Source organism: Protomyctophum parallelum (genome assembly GCF_964188405.1).
Source record: "Protomyctophum parallelum genome assembly, chromosome: 14".
Classification (NCBI taxonomy): Eukaryota; Metazoa; Chordata; class Actinopteri; order Myctophiformes; family Myctophidae; genus Protomyctophum; species Protomyctophum parallelum.
The window spans coordinates 20,420,561-20,436,472 of NC_139709.1; the positions used below are offsets into that span (position 1 = coordinate 20,420,561).

At 42.0% G+C, this 15,912-nt stretch overlaps 1 protein-coding gene across 1 annotated transcript in view; it reads left to right on the forward strand.

Annotated features, from left to right (window-relative positions):
* Positions 1-15,912, forward strand: part of LOC310870869 (ATP-dependent zinc metalloprotease YME1L1-like) — a 157,508-nt gene that overhangs the window by 101,451 nt on the left and 40,145 nt on the right. The window lies entirely within an intron of this gene.

Here is a 15,912-nt window from a genome sequence, read left to right on the forward strand (position 1 = left end):
AGGTTGAAAAGCTGAAAGTTTGGCTTTGATTGTGACATCGATATTGATCATGATGAGATGCATATATGCATATGCAATACCGTAATTTCCGGACTAAGCCGCGGCTTTTTACCCATGATTTGAACCCTGCGGCTTATACAACAGTGCGGCTAATCTATGGATTTTTACAGCTAACGCAGAGCCATCTAAGGCTCTGAGCTAACTTAACGGCCACTAGGGGGCCACCTGCGGCTTATAGTCCGGTGCGGCTTGTATACGGGATTTTCCCTAAATTTGGCTGGTGCGGCTTATATTCAGGTGCGCCTTATAGTACGGAAATTACGGTAGTTATGTATATAGATATATAGCCCACCATAATCAAAAGGATAAACGTAAAAAACCTAAATGAGTTTGAGATAGCATGAGCTTGTAGATTGGCTATTTTCCGTGAAGAGATTTGGTATAGAGGGAAGAAAGGGGCACCAAGTATAGACCCTTGGGGGACACTGGCCAACAAAGACTACAGGGTTTAAATAGTTAACTAACCATGTCCCTCTAAACTCACAGAAGTAAGTATTGTCTGGTAATGGATGGATTAAACTGTATTAACATTTGACTTTTTACACCTTTGTGTGCAGTGCAGCGACAGGACCAAAACGACCCTCCTGTCCTGTGTAGGGCTGTCACGGTTACAGTTGACAATTAATGTCATACAAATAATTTAACGATTTAATTGTTTTTGGCATTGAACATTGAACATGAAAAAAAATATTTTTGTTTGCCTTTTAGGCTTTATCAAATTATTGACATTTAATAATTTTATACTAAAACAATATAATGAAATGGCGGAAATAGCTGATCTACAGCTATTTTTGATTTTTTAAATTTTGATGATTAGGCCAAATAATTGCGATTATCTCAAATAATTGCGATTATCTCACATAATTCCAATTAGACGATTATGTGATAATTGTGACAGGCCTCCATGTGTGACAGTAACAGCCAGCCCATTCACTTCACACATGGCTTAACAGTTGACCAAGGACCTGCCTTTAATATTTGATAACATTAAAACAAATATATATATATATATTAAATTACCATAACACATTTTTAAAACAAAGCCTAAATCTTTGGCTATTATAATTCTTCATTGGTATTCCTCTGCCAGAAGGGTGCAGGATGTAGCCTTTTCCAATACTACAGGGTGCTCTGGCAAGAACTCTGGTTTCCTGTTGGCCACAGGACAATTTGCCAGCTCAATCCAAAAACCCCTCGAGTAAGATGTGTGAGCTTGTAGATGGGCTATTTTTGAAAAATAAATTAACATTTAAAACATTTTGGAAGAAAAAAAAAAGTATTAAAATAACATAATAAAATGGGGCTTAATATGAAGCCCTGTGTCAGGCGGACCTTTCGAACGTGGATAATATTGGACAAACTCGTAATGTTACCCGGGGGGGGGGTGGGGGGGGGGGAGGGGAGATCAGCACTTGAAGAAGGTTTTGCCTGCTTACGCTCGGGTGTAGGCATCTCTGAGTGCCATTCTAGTTCGTTTTGCGCTCGGTTATATTTATACTTTATTTAGTTTGAAATGTCGCCCAGTTTAGTAGTTGCAGTATGCCAATTCCCCCATGTGTATAGTTCCTGTCACTGCCAACCCCTACTCTTTGGTCTTGGGGAGAGTATAGACAAAAACGGTTGTCTATTCTAATGCTGATGTCACCAGTGACCAGCTACTTCTTTTCACCTGAAGGCAAGGAGTTTCACCGGGATGGCGTAACTAACGCATGCAGAGGAACACTAGCTCTCCTAGGTGGCTGCCTCTCCCAACCTTGTAGGAGTTACTAGTGCAGTGACGGGACGTCCTATCAACCTGGTTTCCCACCCACGAATACTGCCTATTGTGTACATTGTGAACGCCTGGCCAAACCGGAGGTACTGTGGACGATTCAAACCCCAGTCTCCATGATGGTGGGCAGGATCTTTAACCCCTGTCCCTCCAGGACGCTCTATGTTCAGTGATTTGTCGACGGTCCCACCCCTAGTCTGACTGGTCCATCACAAATTTAACTGGGCAAGATTTTGAAATATTTGATGTGCGCTGGATTTGTTAGTTTCTGGTGCAAAATGTGTTTGCTATAATCAAACATACTCCCAAGTGTTTCAAAGGTTGTTGGGGGAGGGGGGGGGGGGGGGGGCTCTATTATTGAAACTGAGTATGTTGTCACACAGGTCACATTCATGTCACTTCATTTTTCTTTCTTTTTTTCTTCCCCTCAGCTATTTCTATTATTTTTGTGAAAAGTGTTGTCTTAAGTGGGCAAATATTTCATTCCTGTTGTGCAGCTTTTCAAGAGATTGTGACAAAAGAAAAAAAAAGTTGTAAGGGTCTGGTTTTTAGTCCTGTAAACCTAAATTATTGTTGCACATTATGTCCTAGTGATGATGATGAAAAGACATTTTATTTTTTCAATGAACTCCGCTTCTCTTTCTTGTCTTGGTTCAGCTGCTAAGGCTGCGGCACTAGTGTGAATTGACTCTGGCCAAAGTTGGCTAACCTTTTTTTAGGGTTCATTCATGATGACGAGATGATGTACTTTTTATATGGGTTAGACTTCACATGGAAGTGATATCATACTCCTCTACATCCACACAGCTAGTTCTCATGTCTATTAATAGGTTATTCTTTACCCTTGGCCTTTCCATTAAGACAGTTTTCCACCAACCAGTGACTTTTAAGAGTTGTGGTTGCACAGGCCATTGCTTTGGTTTCCCAGAAGAGGCCTGATGTGCACACTTGAGTCTAGGGTTTTGAAGTTTCTGTGGGGTGGGCAAGTATAGCTTTGTATGATATTCCATAAAGGTATATGAGAATTAAAATATTCTACCACATGTCTGACCTCTTGTCAATTCTTTGTTTCAATTTAGATTTTCATAGAACCCCACCTCTTCAAAAATGATTGTATAAGAAAACCTTAGCATCTTTGGTTGTAAATAAAGCATAATACTGTGAGATCTCGGAGTGCATTTGCTGCTTAAAGGCTTCAGCCTGGGGGCAATAGCTTCTTAAATTTCCTTTCTGGACACAAGATGGTGACATTTCAGCTAAGCAATTGCGTCTGGGTTTTAACTGTCTTTGTCCATGTTTCTGCCCATGTGTGCATCTATACATGGCTCGATCGGATGATTAAAAAAGCTATTACTGCACAAGTCATCTGGAAAAAGTAGGCAGAGGTGGATAAAATCAGCCTACGGCTGTCAAGCGAATCTGCCAGTCCACTTGAGTAATTCAGTGTGTGGTGGATGAGCGATGTGCTTTCTGTAGGTCCTGTGTGTGCAGGTGAAAGATATGACATATGATCATCCAGACATAACTGCATACATAGAAACCTGTGCTGCTGCTGTGATAAAATGACTGCATACAGAGAAACCTGTGCTGCTGCTGTGATAAAAATGTATAACAGGATTTTTCTAACATTGCACACCTAGAATGACGCTGCAACATGGCCTAAAATTCAAATGTTTATCAGCATTTGTTTAGCTTCTGATCGATATACCATTCACCTAACCGTTCACTGGCTTCTGATCGATATACCATCCACCTAACCGTTCACTGGCTTCTGATCGATATACCATCCACCTAACCATTCACCTAACCGATCACTGGCTTCTGATCGATATACCATTCACCTAACCATCCACTTAACCGTTCACTAGCTACTGATCGATAAACCATTCACCTAACCATTCACTAGCTTCTGATTGATATACCATTCACCTAACCGTTCACTAAGACAGGCTTCTGATCGATATACCATTCACCTAACCGTTCACTAAGACAGGCTTCTGATCGATATACCATTCACCTAACCGTTCACTGGCTTCTGATCGATATACCATTCACCTAACCATCCACCTAACTGTTCACTAAGACAGGCTTTCACTTTCACTATTGTTAACCATTGAATCAATAGTTGACTTGAAGAGTGATCTTCAAATTTGTGCCCAAGGCACACTAAAGGACAAACCAATAAAAGCTCAAGGCACACCTGAATTCAAATCAATGCTACTGGCAAAGTCGTCCCTATGACTCGTTAACAATCTAATCACTCTGTAAAGGTTTATTCTTATTTACCAATGCCAAACAAAATTTGACAAGCTATAATTTGGAATCACACTCGTGGCCTGGGCCGTGGCTCAGAGGTCCAGGCACCTTGGCCGGTAGTCCGTGTCTGGCAGTGTGCCGCGGGTTCGACTCCCAATCCCGACGGCCTTTACTGCATGTCACTCCCCCATCTCTCTCCCCCATTTCCTGTCAGTCTACTGTCTGTCCCTCTATAAAAATATAAAATAAAAGCCACAAAAAAAGAAAATCACACTCGTATGAAGTGATGGGCACCCAGCCACCCACCCACTGTGGCTGTCATAGGGGTGGGTCCCCTCCAAAAGTCATAATTTCGACCATATATGGAGACGGCCAAATATGGTGTCACGAGGCGTGATGTCACAAGATATGACCATATATGGAGGCGTGATGTCACGAGGTGTGATGTCAAGAGGAGTGACCATATATGGAGGTGTGACGAACCAACGGGAGAGGCAAGTTTTTCATAGTAAACTGCGACCTATGGTCGCAACAACCAGTAAGACGCCCTAAGGGCAAGGTCGCGTGCACGCATCCGCCTGGGTTACAGCAGATGGGAGACTGCCTGGCATGGATGGTCAGGTCAAGATATGGAATGAATTCTGTACTGGCCATATATGGAGCGTGACTTGTACAGGGTTTGATGAGGTCAGATCAACATATGCTGAGGTTTGAGGTCGGATGTAGAGTTGCTGGCCGGCTCCATATATGCAGATCTAGGTGAAGATCCAGTATTCTCCATGTATGGTTATCCAGAATTAGATGAGGTCAGGTCCGTGAGCTTCATATATGGAGATGGCCATATATGGTGGCGTGATGTGTCACATGGCGTGATGTCACGAGGTGTGACCATATATGGAGGCGTGATGTCACAAGGCGTGACCATATATGGAGGTGTGGGGTGACTAATGGACGGACGGGCGGGAGATGCAGGTTTTTATAGTAAATGCTGCCTACAGTCGCAATGAACATACAAGTGACACAGACAGAACAGGTACTCTTGACAGGTACAACGGGTGTTGCATAACCTGGTGGTGCATGCATTTCCAACTGTTCCCCAGTAGGCTGGTGCCCGGTCTAGTTGCAAATAATAAGCTATATGGTTTTCATAAATCCCAAGGCATGCCATTTCCATTTGTGCCACGGCATACCATTTGGGAACCACTGGACTAGAGAATCACAGCAACTGTTTCTAATTGGGCCATCGGGACATGGCACAGCATACACCTATAAGAATGACTATGATCGCTTTCATACCGCTCACATTACAGACCAACCATGTGCAACCAACCGTCAGTTTTCTTTGGATCCAAATCACATAGCAAGCAACAACAACACATGCTTACAGACAACAGATGTCTGTTTTAATTTAGTTTTAGTCACATTTTAGTCACTTGGAATGTGTTAGTGTTAGTCTAGTTTTAGTCTACTATATTATACGATTTTTGTCGACTAAATCTACAGTTGATTTAGTCGACTTAAATGTATTTTGCCGGGCCTTGAGGCCGTCGTAATGACTGATTTTACATGCTGAAAATAGCAGATCTACAAGCTACAATTTTCAGCATGAAACCAAGTTTAAAATGACTTGTCTTTTATTTATTATGGATCTCTTGTCCACTAGTCCCTTCCTAACATTTTAGTTTAGTTTTTATTTGTTGACGAAATTGTCAGTACATTTAGTCTTAGTTTCATTTAGTTTTCATTTAGTTTCCATTTAGTTTTCGCCAATGAAAAAAGGTAGTCGAACATTTTTCGTCAGGCAGTCGACGAAAACAACACTGATAGAAATAACAAACATCTGTGATTACACTAGGGCCACAATGCCACATTGATTGGTTGGCCTGATATACAGGATAGGCCTTCTGCTTTTTGGGGGGATATTGGCAGTTATACAGCCAATTTGTAGTTTTAAAAAATTTCAAAAATAGGAGATCTACGTGGTTAAATACAAGAATTAGACCTAATATTGGTGCATGGATTCCAAGTCACTGTCGAGTGTGGACCAATCATGTCGCATCTGCTCCTCTCGTAAAAGGCGATAGCCCAATTGTTATTTGTATTTATTTCTTTGCTTATAAGTAAAATGTTCACAAATACAAGCTTTTTAATCAAATCAAAGTTTTTCATACTGATTAGAAAATGATCCTCATTTTGACAAAATAAGTTAAATCATTAGTGATCGGAGGCATAAGACTAGTCTCTAGAGTACACCAGCAGAATGTTAAAAGAAGGCACAAAAGGACAGGAAAAGTTAACTTTTTTCAAATCCATATCATTTAGACCAGGGGTAATTACAAGCGTACAGCCAGGGGGTGAATCCAATCGCTTTGGAGTACCTTGCTGTATGGATTTCTCAATAAACTCACTGCTCTTGATGTGAAGGAATTAGTGCGATCTTCACCCAAATTCTTTTTCAATATTTCAGGAGCGCAGATTCACTGGTAAGGAACATTTGACGTTTCACATACTGTGCACGCACTCAGATTTGGCCGATCATTGTGATTGTTGTGGAGCTGTGCTGGATTTACGATTGCTTGGAGTTGAGAGTACAAAGTCATAATTTTGCATCTGATTGAAATGGAACACAAAGCAGAACAAGTCGATGTGGGACACGGCCATTTGGCTTGCACTAATATGCTGACAGACGGGTGCTGTATGTCATTCTGGCTGGTTTTCCTCTAGGTGATTACCTCTGTGGTGTATAATTCCATCCTAAGTACAAAGATGCATGCATGAACAGTGTGTTTGTCTCACGTCCGTGATTTGCATTAAAGAAGATCTATTTCTACAGTTGCAGCTGCTGTCTACAGGGACAGGTTTGCCAATCAAGACACTGTAGCTATATACCATGGCTGTGTGCCATATTGAAACCTGGCCAACTTCAAGCCATCTCCGTATTACAAAAGTGGAGAGATTATGTCTTATAATATACTAAACACACAACAGTGTCCACCACATCTACGCTACAGTTATCTGTCGATGAATGCACACTTATTTTGTCATTTTGAATCATACAGCATAGCTTTTCTGTATGGTAGCCTACAGTAAATGGACTACATTTATGTCACATTTTCCACTCAAATGGACAGTGCAGTGTACTTCAGATGCATATACAGTACACACCGCATTGGCAGAACACTGTTACACATTCAGTTCTACTGTGCTGTACAGAACACCGATGGATGGCTACAGAGGCAACCATGCAAGGCACTGGCCTGCTCATCAGGAGAAGTTAGGGGATTCAGTGTTTTGCTCAAGGTCACTCCGACACAGCCAGGACAAGCTGGGGATCAGACTCCAGAACCTTTCAGCTCCCAGACGGCCGCTCTGCACAGTACCTCCTACGCCCGGCCATGACCTTATTTATGACTTCTATTGATTTGAAGGTGGAAGATAGTGGAGTCATTAATGTTGTCAGTGTACTCTCCCGTGTACTCCTCCTGCAGCCAGACCTTGTTGCCATGCCAGAGGCATTGGTCAAGGTGATCGCCACGGGTGTTTTTAAGGGAGCACTACCAAAGTCTCAGAGGTGGGCTGTGGACGGTCGGTTCACAATCTTACCCACTAATGATAAAATCGGTCCGAATCGGAACGGTATCATTTCAAAGCAAAAAAGAAAAGAAAAGGAAAGAAAAGGCTTTCTCTTGCTGGAGAGTTAGAATGCTGAAATAGAAGCCATTTTTCTTGCATCAATAAAAAGGAAAAAATATAATCTTGTTTGAAATTACCACAAATGATGTCACTGTAGGCCGATTTCAGAATTATCCACAGCCCCCACCTCTAGGATGCAACGTGAGGAGATGGAAATGGTGCCATCTTATAATGAGTATTAGTCAGGAATCGGATAGGACCAATTGTGAAGATCAGGTTGAAAATGTATGAAGTGCTCCATTAACACAGGTGTCCTCCCATGGTTGTAGAGCTGCTGCTTGTTGAAGTATAGATTAGCACAGTTATTCTCAAAGTGGAGTCCGGGGACCCCCAGAGGTCCTTGATGGGGTTCCAGGGGGTCTCCAGCAAAATTAGGTTAATATAGCATCAACTATAACCACTTTGCAGTACATTTCAAAACTGTTAACTGTGAACACCATAAAGCATTACACTTGTTTACAATAGAGGATAGTATGGCATGCCCTCTAGATCTCTGGTTCTCATGGGGTCCTTGAGGCGGTCCCCAACTAAATTATTGATAGTTAATGTAAGATGGAAACCTGAACATCCCCTACGAAGAAAGTTGCTCCCCCGAGTGCTATCGTTCCTGTATCCCATCTGTAATTTAAAATGTAAAACTCCTGACCTATAGTCCTGTTTCTACAGTTTCTGCATCATTGCTGAAAGTTTGTACACCGCTGTTCTAGATGATTTCATAGCAATTCAGATACCAGAGCACATACTATATGGATCCCTGTGAAGTGATAAGCCCCTCAATATGTGCTTAGAGGACGGTACAACCCAATCACAGAACACGCTTGAAAAACCTTATCACACTGAAGCAAATTAACCGTGATGCATCACACTTCTTTTATAGCCAAAATGCTGATATTAGAGACTTGGAAACCTGCAGCTATTCTCTTAGAACGTGAATAAAAAACAGCCATTTCCTCCTGCCATCTGTTCACAGATATGAAATTGCTTTTTTGGGAGGATTTACAAGACGGGCAGACTATAGATGTGATCTTTCTAAAATTTTACTTGCCTGAACTAATATTATGCATCGACATTGAAGAAAAACGGTTTCCGTTTTACATTTGGGTGGTAAAAAAGCTTGAGCTGTTTCACTTGTGATTTCAGTTATTTGTTTTCACCACTGTTAAAACAATCTTTTGCTCATTCTACAACAGTGAAATGCTGCCAAAAGGTGACAACGATTTTGAACTGAGATATTGCTCTGTTTGCCCCTGGGGCACTTTGACAGTGTTCCACTTCATATGGCTTTATAGCTTTGATCATTGTCACCTTATATAACCACTGTTATTTCTTCCCAGAGTTTGATTGATAGATGCTATCATAGCTGTCTTCGATCGAACTCTCACGTGGCATGGCTGCCGCCCCCTGCAAATCAGTTCTATAGGTTAAAGGTTGTCACCTTTTCTATGTTTATTTTATTCTGTGTGAGGTTTGGTTTGGTGGTATCCCTTCAGACAGTGAACTCCAGTCGGGTGGGCACTCAACAATGTGTGTGTGTGTGTGTGTGTGTGTGTGTGTGTGTGTGTGTGTGTCTGCGTGCGTGCGTGCGTGCGTGCGTGTGCGCGCATGTAGCTTTGAGAAAAATAAAGCCCATAGAATTCATGATTTTTTTTATCACTATGCCACAACAAGTTGTCAAATAAACAAAAAGTAGGTTATTTTCAGTTCAGCTAGTAAGCGGGCAACACCGTCATGTGACAAAGTAAGCTATAAATTATCCCATTAGGCAGCTCCAGAGCCTCCAGTGTCAGATGGCCCCTTCTTTGACAGCATTGTCCTTGGTGGTGGTGGTGGTGGTGGTGGTGGTGGTGGAGGTGGGTGGTTTTTCTGGTAACTGTACTGATTGCCTGTCATGCTAAATTTATCGGCCCTTGCATTTATCTATTTATGTGGCCCGTTGAACGGAGTGAGCATGAGCACCGTGGGCTTGGTCACGACGATCGTCGTGACCAAGCCCACCGCTCTGTTCACTCCTCTCACCTCTCCTCTTTCATCTCAGACACACACACACACACACACACACACACACACACACACACACACACACACACACGCACGCGCGCACACTCTCTCTCTCTCTCTCTCTCTCTCTCATTACGCGTGCTAGCTGTCCACTGTAAGCTCCCCACCTTTGTCACTGTCTGTCCTCACAGCCTCGGGCCTTTCTCCCTCACCTCGACCATCTCGCTCCATTTCTGTCCTCTCCCGCAGTGTGTGTGTGTGTGTGTGTGTGTGTATGTGTGTGTGGGTAGGGGGGATTCAGTGGCTGTCATTTTAGATTAAAGTAAACGATCACTCATCTGGACAAATGAAGGCTCTCCTGTTAACCTTGAGAAACTTTTGATGAATGGTGGAGGGTTGGTAATGGCTTTTTAAAACTGTCATTGTTTGGACTGTCATGGAGGTACAGTGTGTGTTTGGATGATATCCGGACGTGAAGGCTACTATACTGCCATGTCACACCAACATTGTTCTTGTGATGCACTTTTGTTGTTAGTGGAGAAATATGTATAAAGGTCATGATGTCCATTTGGCATGACATGAGGCCTAAGCTGTATAGTGACGCTCTCAGTGGTGAACTACAATAGAGACTAGAAAGTATGCACATGCATCACTTTTCCACTGGGACACGCCCCCCCCACTGATTGAGCAGCATGGAGCATTGGAGTTTCGAAGCGCTCGTTGGAAATCACTCAACAGACATGCGTACCACCTGTTTCTCATTGTCACATGAGGCAGCAGGACGTTGCGTTATTGAAAACGAGTGCTTCCAAAATCTGACACAACTACCTACACGGAATTTCTTGACAGAAAGTATAGCTCATAACATGTCTACGGTGGATTTCTATGAAACGGACACTGCAGATAGAAAGAGGACAATTTTGGTGAGTTTAACATCATTAGTATGACATTTCTGATGTAGCCTATGGGCTGTCATGGCCAAAAAGTAGGTTTTTGACACTCATAGGCTGATTTGTGCAGCTTCGTTCACATACTGCACAAAGTAAATTGATTGGACATCACCATTATTAGACTTCTCTGGTCATATGCACCTAATCTTTTACTGTGGCCTTTTTACTATATTGTGTACACACCGCTTATTATGAATATATTGATAATATATTGGATAAGTTATTTTGTCTTTTAATCTGTAATGATGCTTTTTTTTTCTTTTTGAATAATTATGTAAAATATTTGTTTTTAATCTATTAAATTGTTCCATTAAGTTAAAAGTGTTAAAAGCTATAATAATAATCATAATATTGATGATGATGATGATGATGATGATGATGAATGAATACATTATGTGAATTGTGCAGTATTTCACATTTATTGCCAAAATTATGCGCTGATGTGTTATGTGATATGAATCTGCTCTTCACATAATAGCCATAGATTTGTAGCCAAACAAATGTTTAGGAGCACAAAAGCAAACATCTCTATGCAGTATCGTGAGACATTTGCTATTCATCGATGCAGAATTTGCCTCATACACGATTCAAATCACATCCCCGACTCCTCTGAGGCGAAGGAGCTGCTCCAGACGTCGATGGATGTGTTTCCGCTCTGAATTGCCTGTCTGCAATCTCTTGTCTGCATCTTTCATCTGTTTGACTTCTAAACTAGATGCTCCAGCCTGGGGACCTGTGAAACCCAGCTGTCTATCCACACCAACGACTCATCTTGTACTTTCCCAGCCATGGTGTCAATATTTTTGTCATTATTATCGGAATATAGTTCGCCAAATGTTTTCAAATTTCTTTTAACTTCTCCCCCGAATTCCCTGCACTCAAGTCACAGATACATGCATGCAGTATTAAATCAATATTGAGACATAACAAATGCCTGCCTGCCTGCCTGCCTGCGTGCGTGCGTGCGTGTGTGTGTGTGTGTGTGTGTGTGTGTGTGTGTGTGTGTTAGGCTGTGCAACATCACTGTTGCACAGCCTAACACAAACTCAACAAACGCAATTTCCACTCAGACGGACAGAGACAGACCCAGCCAGCCAGCCAGGGACACACATTGCTGTGCATTGGAGTGGCAGCACCACTCAAAAACACGATACACAATGATTCTCTATATAGGCTAGATATAGTAGATAGATGTGGATGGCCGAAAGGGCCTTTCTGTGTGGAGTTTGCAAGTTCTCCCAGTGTCCCCTAGGGTGGGTATACCCTCACAAAACTGCCTCCCCCTGGCCAGCTGGGGCGCCTGATGGAGGGGAAAGGAACTGGTTGGAATAACGTGTTTCTTCCACACGCTACGTCCAACCGGGGAAACTAAGGTGAAAAGAAGCGGTTTAATTGGACTCATTGGTCAGTCCGTTGCTCTCCCCAGGTTGACAGAGGGAGTGTAGCATCCAGGATTAGATAGTTATAACATTCATAATGGCATGAAATGTTCCACAGTAATGCTGTACTCAAAACCAATAGGCTATATGTCAAACCCGGTCCTATTCTACTAAATTGCTCTATTGCTCACACCTGTTCTAATATTCATTGTTCAAAGTTCATATTTTTAGGCATTGCTGACACAATATCCGGGCCGACGAATGTCAATTGAGTAGTGCAGGTTTGGTCTTTTTCAAGGTAATTTTGATAGGCCATACTGCACTAAAGGACAACATTACCTGTACAGGAATCAAATCTTCCACCTTTCATACAGGACAGTCCCTGCTGCTGCTGCTTCTGCTGCAAGTCTCTGTCTGAATTGTACCAATCCTGAGCCACCACAGGGGAGTGCTCTTAGACAGTGCTCATGTTCACCCAGGGTTTCAGCAAATGTAGCTCTCACAGTATGCTTCCATCCAGTTATGAACCTAAAAACCTAATAATTTCATCGACGTGGTTGTATGGGGCTATGAATTAGTTCTGATAGATACCCATGAATTAAGCACTGAGTCCTTCACTCGAAGGAATCAAATGTGTGTCTAAACTACATATTAGACTTGTAAAGAACACTGTGCTCTTGGAGCAATTAGTTGCTTTCATGTTGTTTAGCCTCAGGGGTAGACTGGAAATGTTATTGGGAGCTAATGGGTGAGAGGGAACCATGGCGATGTTTGAATAGTGTAAAATATGTAATTATCAGGAAATTGCATCCTTGGCCTCTCTGGCATGAAGGAAAATGGAAAGAAAAATGTCGGAATGTATGTGAATCCAGCCTTTATTCATGCCCTAGCATATAAAATATTACATGTGACCACTGTGACCGTTCAGAAACTGTGCCTAACAATGAGGCAAAGGAAAGTATACAGTATGGTGTTGCTGGGTATATGCAAGACATGTCCTCACATTTTTCTGTTGAATTGAGCAGATATTACTTTCTTTCACTATAGCGTTTAAATCAGTGGTTCTCAAAGTGGGGTCAGAGGAACACCAGGGGTCCTTGAGGGGGTTCCAGGGGGGTATACCCAGCAAGAATTAGGTACAGTTTAACACCTTTTTACGCTAATGTATACTGAAGCTATTCAAAAATAGAACTTTCAAAGCATTTTAAAAAATCGTGAAAACTTATGAAATATTTGGAATCCTTTTGATCTATATATTTTACTTAAATCTTTTCAAACCCACTTCAATGTGGGGGTCCTTGAAATGAAAATGTTTAAGAACCACTAGTCTAAACACATCTACCCACAGTTGACACATGACAGCTTTCACACTCTGCAAGATCCAAGAAACAAACATTTGCATATTTTTTGTTGTAATCATTAAAAAGGCACAGAATAAAAGTGGGGAACAGTATTCTTAATTGCTCATTTAATTATTGTGACATGTGGCACTGGCATACAAGAGTCCCCAATGAAGTACATAAGAGCCACTGAGTGGAAGTGGGTCAGATTGCTGTGTGGTCCCCTTATAATGAAGGTCAATTTTGAACACTTGTCTACCACATTTCTGCCATGATTAATTGTAGAGAAATATGTGGCATTTTCCTAACCTTTCAGAAGGGGCTGACTATAAGGCCACATAATTCATCCATGCCCGGCCCTATTTGAGGTGACCACAGTGTCATATTTATTTCCTTTTAAAGACAGTATATATCAATATATTATACTCTGCCGCCTCCTACCTTGCACACGCAGCCTTCTCCATGTTTCCCACGATCCTTGTCCTGGGATGTCCTGCGTACTCCGGCAGAGCCATCCATCTATCCTTACCCAGTGCACTGACACATTTTATTCTCAGCGTTGTTGTATTGTCCTTACACAGCATAACATCTGGAGTGTAAATTGAACTCTCTATCAGAGTTATATTAACACTCAGGATTTTGCTCTGTAAGGGGTGTGTATTGTCATGTTGTCATAAAGGCATCAGATTTTCACAACAAAACGTTTCTGACACTTCTATTCTATCATGAAAAAGGGAACCGTATGCTCTATCCATTTTTGTGACTTGTACCATGGTTATCTAACTTGGAGTAGAAAGCCCCTCCTTATCAGCAATACGGTTTAAAATATTTAGGACTCATTAATAAGTACTGGGTTTAAACTGGCAGGCATGTGACCTCTTGTGTTTTTCACTAACTAGCCATGTATCACCGAGGACAAATTAAGTTATCTCACCCTCGGGCAAGAGCATGCGTGTTCAAGTCAATTCGAAAATGCCTGAGCCAACAACACTGAAATGTAGACCATCAATGGAACTGAAAATGCCACAACATTGCGCCCCTACAGTGAGATTTTAAATGTTAATGGCCAATAACAATAAACAGTCATGAAATCCCCAGACAGCTTGGAGAACCGAAAGACTCCCAATTAGCCTCTTGAGAACGAGGCCCAATCATCCAGGCCCTAATTCTATGGCGAAACATTAATTGTTGCAGGTATTTAGAGCACTTGCACAAATCTCACCATGGGAGAAATATACCTTTCGAACGTGTGTACAGAGAATGTGGCTGCGCGAAGCAACGACTTCTCTTAAATTCCAGTTCAGCATTGTTAAGTTTATGTGTGGCAGTGGCTCAGGCGGTAGAGCAGCCTCCTGGCTTTGTGTCAAAATGTACTTGAGAAAGACACTGAACAGCTCAAGATGGGCAGGTTATTGGTGCCTTGCCGAGTTGCCTCCTGCACTATTGGGGTGTGTGTGTGTGTGTGTTTGTGTGTGTGTGTGTGTGTGTGTGTGTGTGTGTGTGTGTGTGCGTGTGTGTGTGCGTGCGTGCGTGTGCGTACCATGCTTGTTTTTGGACAAAAAGCTCTGGTGCACCTCCCTTCTTTTTGCCTGTCGATCTTACACCTTTACTTGCTCCACCTATTCTTGTCACTTCCCAAACATTTCAGGTAGGGCTTGGTATTGAATTTCAATACTTTCTTGGCCCCGAAATGAAATCATCGATACTATATTATATCGAAACCTGCTTTGTCAATTGATAGCCATTTTCATAATTGGTGAGCCAATAAGCATGCAACATGCTACACCATGCTCTAACAAGGCTGGCGACTGGCTGTCGTGTCATAATGTTGTTATCGTAAAAAGTATTGTTCAAGAACCAGTATTGAAATAAAAGTATCGAATCGGTATCGATGTCAAAGCGATAACCATGTCGACTTCCAGATCCTTAACAAAGTTGTCTCCACCCTTATTTGGCCTTCTTCATTTCCCCCAACTTGCTGATGCATTTCTTCATCAGAACACACACAACGGGTGCATAATACATGCCTCAAATGCTTTGTTGAGTTGATGGGAGACAGTGTCTGGTATATATCAGCGATGCATTGTGTGGAGTGTGAGTGCAATGTAGACAATCATTTATTTCCTTGCATTGTCTGATATTTTAAGGCAAAGGATTTTACATTCTGACTCATTCTGCTTTGCCTGAACTGCTGAAATACATTTTAGGGAGATACTGAAAGTCTGAATTTACATTTTGTTTCACTTCATAATCGCCAGAACATATTTTCTTAATGGGCGTGGCTATTCAGGGCTGGAGCCAGGCTAGATTAGCGTGTACTGATTTCAGGACTGGAGTAAATGCAACAATAAATACTGTTATTTGCAAGAAAACTAAAAATAGAACAGAGCAAAATGCATGTCTTTGAGGCATGTCAGAGCTTTGGTGGATAATCTGGTTAACCACTTTCAACCTGGCGTGCCTAT